The following is an 8,166-nucleotide window of genomic DNA, read 5'->3' as shown; positions in this document are numbered from 1 at the left end:
GACCAGTAGAAAAGTCTGCCCAATCTAATTAGTTGTAAATACAAAGCCAACTCTCTGAATGAAGAGCTTTTACAGGTTAAGAAAAATGCTTTAGCATTACATGCTAAAGAGCCCATTTTATAGAAAATTTTCTGTGCCTCTTTGAGTCCACTAATTTAAAAGCAGCTAAATAGGACAAAGTCTTTAGAAAAGAAATCACTTCTTTTACTACTACAGCCATAAGGTTTATTCAGTATGTGGGTCATTGAGTTTCATTTTCTTAAGTCCACAAATAAGCAGAGATTTAAACCAACTACTTCAAATTTCTGTTCTAGTCACCATGTAAAAGGCATAAGTGATCAACATTACCATCAATGCATTCTGTTCCCCTCCACAAGAAATTCAAACAACCACTCTCTTAGTAAAGTTAAAAACCAAAATCCTCATCTTACGTTAAATACCCACCTTCTCTAGAGGGCATCCTCCAAGTGCTGATGACTTTGAGCCCCCAACGACAGTCTCCTAATTACAACAAAGCCATACTTAGGGTGGCCCCTTGAAGAGCATAAGTTCCACCCTATAAAAAAGGAAGATATTGGAGGAGAGTTTCAAGCACTTACCTTCATTCCCTCCCTCACCCCACTGCAGAGTCAGAGCTGGGCTGGAAATGTAGCCAACGTGGGACAGCTGAGGTTTTCTGTCATTACTCAAGAGATCATGATTGAGGCCACTGGTGACTTTGGACACTGGATGTTTCTCAGGGAAGTCTCCTGATCTGTGATGGCGGCTCCTTTTCTCGAAAGCTCTCACACTCCCCAGTCTTGTCTCTCCCTCTGCACACAGCACCCTCATGCAGCTTCCCTGCCCCTAAACTGCCCCTAAACTCACTGCCCTAATCAAAGGAGCTCAGCCCTCACAGAGATGTAGCTGGCTCTTTGATTGAAACAGGGCTGTTTTCCGCCCATAGAGGCCCACTCGAATCACCTGGAGACCTCAGCAGTTCTGAGACCACAACCTCCAGATCCTGATGATGTGGGTCCAAGGCTGGGTCCTGGCCTTGTGGTTTGTAAAAGCTCCCCATGCGAGGTTTATGACCACCAGCTGAGGCTGGGCACCCTGATAAAAACAACTCCAACATGTTAATAGATGTTGCAGGTATTGTGTTGGAGAACGAGGTGTGTGTATTTGTAAAATTAAATTTGTTTCCCGAATAACCTGTAACCACGAGAAACTTTGGGAGGAGAGTTTTGGATACATTCCATCTACAGGAATTAAGCGATGGGGAGAAGGGATGCTTATCACAGGCAGACTGCACTCCTTTCCCTCCCCCTGCGTCTATGGAGCAGGGCTGTGGGGAGGTGGGGCAGGGGGACTGGGTGTTGGGGAACACCAGTGGGAATTTGGGGCCACGCATAGATCTCTCAGTCTCCTCACTCCTTCCCCTGGAGAAAAGTGCTGCAGCTCAAAAACGTCAAGCGTCTCGACCTTTTCCTGAGAGTCATGAAGAACACTCAACCAATCCTTTTCTCCAGTTTAAATGGATCCAATCCAACCCGCACAAAAGCACCAGTTGGTGGAGATTCAGAAGTGGCTTCTCAGGGTGAGAACCTGATTCTCCCAGGGAATTTCCCACTGAAATACTCCAGGAAAAGTCCTCTTTATCCTCCCCAACATCCCTTTAACATTATATACTCAGCATCCTCCCCTCCAATGGGATTGTCTCTCAACTTCATGGGTTGGGATTATCAGTCTGAGTCCACTCCCCCTCCCGGAGGGGTGGGGAGAGCTTTAGGGTTTGGAGATGGAAAGAAAAGTTGTGCCTGGGTTGAAGGTCATGCTGAAAAAATTTTCCATTGAGATTGTTTATCTCATGTGTGATTCCTGGATGGCCACCGTCTGCTCCACCGGGTAACTTAGTAGCAATGCAGATTCTCAGATCTCACTGACATTCACAGAATCAGAAACTCCAGGAGTGGCTCCGGGCAATCAGGGTTTTAACAAACCCTCTAGATGATTCTGGTGCAAGATAAGACGTGAGAACCACAGGCTGTCTCAAGTTTTCTCTGGGTTTCTCCGTTCCAAAGGAAGGAGAGGGAAGAGGGGAGACGGGAGACAGGAGGAAAGAGAGGGAAAGTGATTTTGACCTCACCTGGAGGTTCTATTTCAAACAAGCTGCTTAAAGAGAGGTTGCTGAGTAAACCAAACTCAGTGATGCCTCCTGCTGGTAAAAACATTCTGTAGGAAAAAAAAAAAAAAGCAGATACAGTATGAAAATGTCTGGTTAAAGATCACAAAATGAATTAAACATGGAGGCAAGTCCCCAAACTGACAGTCAGCTGAGTCGTAACCCCACATTCCCAGAAAGGCTCTGGAAATACCATGAAAGTCAGTTAGAAAACTGTTCAGAGGCTTATCAGGGTCTCTAATGACATTTCAGGAGGGGTTGTGAATTGCATCTTGCAAAAGTGTTCTGTCTCACAACAGATTTGGGACCACTGTTTTCTCAGCTTCTAATCTCATCTCTTCTCACTAATAAACTTTATGCATTAAAGGAGAAAGGTAATAGGAGATATAGTTTTCTATCCTTGGATTCTAATCCTGACCACGATACCAAGCCCATGGTAGATGTGTTTATTCTGTCATTTATCAATCACTTACACAGTTCCTGCTATGTATTATGCCTGCCCCATGCATCTACAAAAACTAACTCAGTCTACGTGATTACTCGGTGAGGTAGGTACAATTATTATCTCCATTTTGCAGATGATAGAACAGAGACGGGTTAAATAACTAGCCCGGGGTCAACAGCTGGTAAGTGGATTTGAACTCAGGAAGGCTGCCTCTAGAGACCGTGTCCGTAAACTGGTCACTAACTGATCTGCTGTCATTCTGCTTGATTCTCCAGCTGTCAGGTGGGGCCTTGTCAGGGGTCAGATGACACAGTTAACTTTCAAGAAGCTGAACTCCGAAGAGCCCCAGTGGGAAGGAATAAACAGTTCAGGTCATCGAAGCTAGGTCATTTCCTTGTACTGTACCGGGTGCTCACTGCCCACGCGGCCACTTGTCCATCGGCAGGGCAGCCGGCAGTCCCTGGCTGAGCCTCTCCACCGGATCGGAGATGGGCGTGAATCTGCGATTCTCCTTGGTTATTCCAGAAGGTGCCAGAGGAAGGGACCCAGAGGCTCCTCTTCTGACACATGAGGGAGGGGCCCCTGGCCACGTCCGAGCGGCCATCAGCTTGTTGGCTCTCTCCATTATTCCCAAGAGAACAAGGGAACAGCACAGCACAGAAGACATTACTGCCCTGATGTGTTAGAGCTCCTGCCGTTTTCTCGAGGCTTTAGAGGGAATGACCGTCTCAGGCAGCACAAGCAGGGAAGGGTCCACGGGGAGGCCGGGGAACCAGAGAGCCCTGGAGGCTAACGGAGAATAGCGAGCAGGTGTGCTGGCGACAAGCAGCGAGTAGGAGGCTGCTGCCTACCGCGCCCTTTCGTCACGTCGAGAGGCCCCGTGGCGGGACCCTGCTGTTCCAGGCAGAGCTCGAGGGGGAAGGGCCTCACGTCGTCGGGGCAGCGGGACACCACAGGGCTCCGCGAACACCGGGCCCGCGGCTGGGACCAGCCCTGAGTCTCCACGCTTGACCGGGAGGGGGCGGCCTCCGGATGCCGCGTCCCTGAGCGTGTCCCTTTCTCAGGGTGTCTCCCGTCGAGCGCTGCGCTGATGCCCGGCCCGCTGGCAGGCCTTGACCTTCTGGGGCGGAAGGACCCTTTCTTGTCACCGGGGGGCCCTGGCTTTCCGGTTCTTGCCCCAGCCGCGCAGGACGCAGGGGAGAAGGCGTTGGTTCCCGTCGCCCTGACTCGAACCTGGCGCCGGTGTCCGCTCTCTTAACCTCACGCATCTCTGAGTTCTTGACCTCCGGCTGACCCCCGGGGCTATTTATGGCTTTCATGTGGGGCCGGGGTGCGTGTGCCTTCCCTCCTCCGCGCCCTTCTTGCAAGAGGAGTCAGGCCGTGGGGCCCTGCTCGTCCCCAGTGTGACTCTGCAGAAACCTATTCGCTTTCAGAAGACCCTCCTCCGATCACCAGAGGCTGCAGCAGCCGCTCTCTTCCTCTGATAGAAGATTCCATAAGCTTTCCTATAAGACGGCTTGCAATACAGGAGTCACACACACACACACACACACACACACACACACCAAAACCTGGGTCTGACACCTCCGAAGTATTACAGGAACAGACAGGACAAACGAAGCTAAGCACCAGGGTAAGAATTAAATTCTACTCTAAGTTATACCCTACAAATAATTTTGAACCAGATAATACTTTAGTGTGGATAATTGTTAGTTTTTAAAAATTTTTTTTAATGTTTATTTTTGAGAGAGAGACAGAGAATGCAAGCAGGGGAGGGGCAGAGAGAGAGAGGGAGACACAGAATCTGAAGCAGGTTCGAGGCTCTGAGCTGTCAGCACAGAGCCCAATGCAGGCCAAATCCACGGACCCAGGTGCCCCTACTTTCTTTTTTAAATGTTTATTTTTGAGAGACAGAGTGTGTGTGTAAACTGGGAAAGGGCAGAGAGAGAGGGAGACACAGAATCTGAAACACGCTCCAGGCTTTGAGCTGTCAGCACAGAGCCCAATGCAGGGCTCGAACACACAAACCATGAGATCATGGCCTGAGCCGAAATCGGATGCTTAACTGACTGAGCCACCCAGGCACCCCAACCAGATGGTGGTTTAGAAACACAGTTTTTTACTGTCTTAAGAATTTTCAACAACTTTATGTCTGTTTTTCCATTCATTGTGTATAAGAAATAAGACAATGGAGAAATGCTTTAAACTTTTACTTAAAAGTGCATCATGTTTAATATGACAACCATATGACTTCCTATTTGGATTCACTTGAATAACTTGATAGTTTATAAGGCTTGCTAATCATCCTGAATATAATTAAGCTTATTCAAAATAAACAGCCTGCCGTCTTAGAATCTGAGTTATTGACTTGGGGCAATAGTTAAGCCAACTTTTAATTCTTGTTGGAAATACTGCATTAAAATGCTGTAATTTTCTCTAGAACTGTCTTCATTTCATGTTTCAGCAAAGACTTAGTTATTCTTTGAAGAATTTCTAACTCTAAAAATGGTGGCAATTTTTATCCCAAAATAATATAATTATCTTGCTCAGAAAAGGGAAAAAGCATAGAATTGTCTTTATTTTTATGGTTACAATCATGTATTGGCAGCATATATGAAAAATTTAGACATAAAATTATGATAATTATGATGGAAAAAACTGGCAACAAAGAGGAAGTATGTATAATAACCCTTTGCTTAATTGAATTCTATTTATGTATTTATTTATTTAGGCATATTAAACGTCCACAGCAACAATATGGACTTCAACTTTTTGGTTGTCTTTTTCAGTATATTTCTTGCAGTGTTGAATACTATATATTATATGCTTTGAGAACTATATATATATAATTGTTACCATATATTTTTTAAATGTATGCTTAATTTTGTACTTATTCTAGAATCTTATAACTTAAAAAAATTTTTTTTAATGTTTATTTATCTTTGAGAAAGAGAGAGAAACAAAGGGTGAGTGGGGGAGGGGCAGAGAGAGAGGGAGACGCAGAATCTGAAGCACGTTCTGTGCTCTGAGCTGTCAGCACAGAGCCTGATGCCGTGCTCAAACTCATGAGCCCTGAGATCGTGACCTGAACTGAAGTTAGACACTCAGCTAACTGAGCCACCCAGGAACCCCTGGAATTTTATAAATCTTTTTTTTAATGTTTATTTATTTTTTGAGAGGGAGAGACACAAAGTGTGAGCAGGGAAGGGGGAGAGAGAGAGGGAGACACAGAATCCAAAGCAGGCTCCAGGCTCTGAGCTGTCAGCACAGAACCTGACTTGGGCCTCCAATACATGAGCTGTAAGATCATGACCTGAGCTGAAGTCAGATGCTTAGCTGACTGAGCCACCCAGGCACCCCAGAATTTTATAAATCTTGATTTTAATAAATTTTTCATGACTTGCAAAAAATTCAAAATACTTAATGTCTTGATATATTTTAAAATAAAACCAATCTTCACAGCAAAGGAAACCATCAGCAAAATGAAAAGACAACCTACTAAGTGGGAAAAAATATTTGGAAATCATATATCTGATACGTGTTAATATCCAAAATATATAAAGAACTCATACAACTCAATGGTAATAAAACAATCAGTTTTAACAATGGGCAGAGGATCTGAATGGACATTTTTCAAAGAAGACATGCACTTGGCCAACAGGTACATGAAAAGGTGCTCAACATCATTCATCATCATCAAAAACACATTGAGATATCACCTCACATCTGTTAGAATGGCTATCATCAAAAAGACAAGGATTACATGTGTTGGTGAGGATGCAGAGAGAAGGGAACACTTGTGCTCTGTTGGTGGGAATATAAATTGGTGCAGCCACTGTGGAAGACAGTTATGGAAGTTCCTCAAAAAATTCAAAAATAGAACTACCATTTGATTCAGCCATTTCATTCCTGGGTATTCATCCAAAGGAAATGAAATCACTCAAAAAGATATCTGCACCCCCATATTCATTGCAGCACTATTCACAACAGCCAAGACATGGAAACAACCTAAGTGTCCATTGATGGAACAATGGATTTAAAAATGTGGTCAATGAAATACTATTCAGACATAAAAAAGAAGGAAACCTTGCCATTGGTGACAACCTGGATGGATCTTGAGGGCATTATGCTAGTGAAATAAGCCAGATAGGGAAAGACAAATACCATATGATCTCACTTATATGGGGAGCTGGGAAGGGAAGGGAGGGGAAGGGAAGAGGAAGAGGAAGGAAAGGGAAGAGGAAGGGAAGGGAAGTAAGACAAAACTAGCTCATAGATACAGAGAACGACTGGTGATTGCCAGAGGCCAGGGTGTAGGGAATAGGTGAAATGGGTGAAGAGGGTCAAGAGATACAAACTTCCAGTTATAAAATAAAGAAAATGTGGGGATGTATGCAGAGCAAGGAACTAGAGTTATGAATACTGTATTACATGTTTGAAAGTTGCTCTTAAAAGAGTACACCTTAAAAGTTGTCATTACATGAAAAAAAAAAAACTGTAACTATGTATAGTGACCAATTTAACTAGACTTACTGTGGTGATCATTTTGCAATATCTGCAAATATTGAATCATTGAAAAAAAAAGCAGCTCTTATTTATTTTATCAACATTAGCATCATGAAGACAGTTGTTCACATCTTGTAAATCCAGAGAAACTTCTGTCGCTGTGAAAGAAAGATGATGTTAGGTATGTCATAGCTGTCTCCTGATATTTGGTGCGACCCCAAACCATCTTCTGACAAGTTGGTTCAATAATTATGAAAAATATTGGTGGGAACAATTTCAAGAACTTCAACAGGTGATTCAATCTTCTCTTATTAGAAATTGGTTTTAAAAAAGAAATCATTATAACCCAAGAATAAACATAATGTTTGAGCAACACTCAAAACCCTTACTTCTAGAACCATTTACACATTTACTGATGAATTTCCTTTATTGAACCAAATCCGAAGCATTATATATATTTTAGGATTTTTTTTACATAGTTTCTCGTTGGATAAACTCTTCCCTTAACATTTTCCCCTTTACTCCTAAATTATTCCATCAAGGAATTTAGCATTTCTCTAAACTCTTCCTTCATCAGACTCACAATTGGTGAGGCAGAGTCCTATAACTCCGCAATGTTTTCTGTATTGGAATCTCAGATCTGTGGAAGTTCTTTCTTATGGCATTAATTTTCTGTACTGTGTCCAGCTACCACAAGGTGATAAAAAGTCACATATGTCTAAACACATCAGCCAGAGTCATGCAATGATGTCGGTTTTACATTTAAATTTTTCTCCATACGTGAATATTCCTGGCTTGAAAAGATAAAGAAATTTAATGTTTTTTCAAAGAAAGACTAAATAGTCTGATAATTTAGATGTCCCAAATACTAACACAGTCTCTCAGTTTCAGAAGATACGCTTTTCCATGGAATTTTGCCCTATTTTTAGAGCTAGAAGATGGACAGTTACCTCGTTTAATTCAAACTTCCAAGTGGGAACCTATCTGAATTTTTGCTTCAGCAAACCGCATAATTTAAAAGGAAACCCCCAAACAACATTCTATCTATATT

Source organism: Prionailurus viverrinus, chromosome A2, assembly GCF_022837055.1.
Source record: "Prionailurus viverrinus isolate Anna chromosome A2, UM_Priviv_1.0, whole genome shotgun sequence".
In the NCBI taxonomy this organism is placed as follows: domain Eukaryota; kingdom Metazoa; phylum Chordata; class Mammalia; order Carnivora; family Felidae; genus Prionailurus; species Prionailurus viverrinus.
This window is presented reverse-complemented; position numbering follows the sequence as displayed.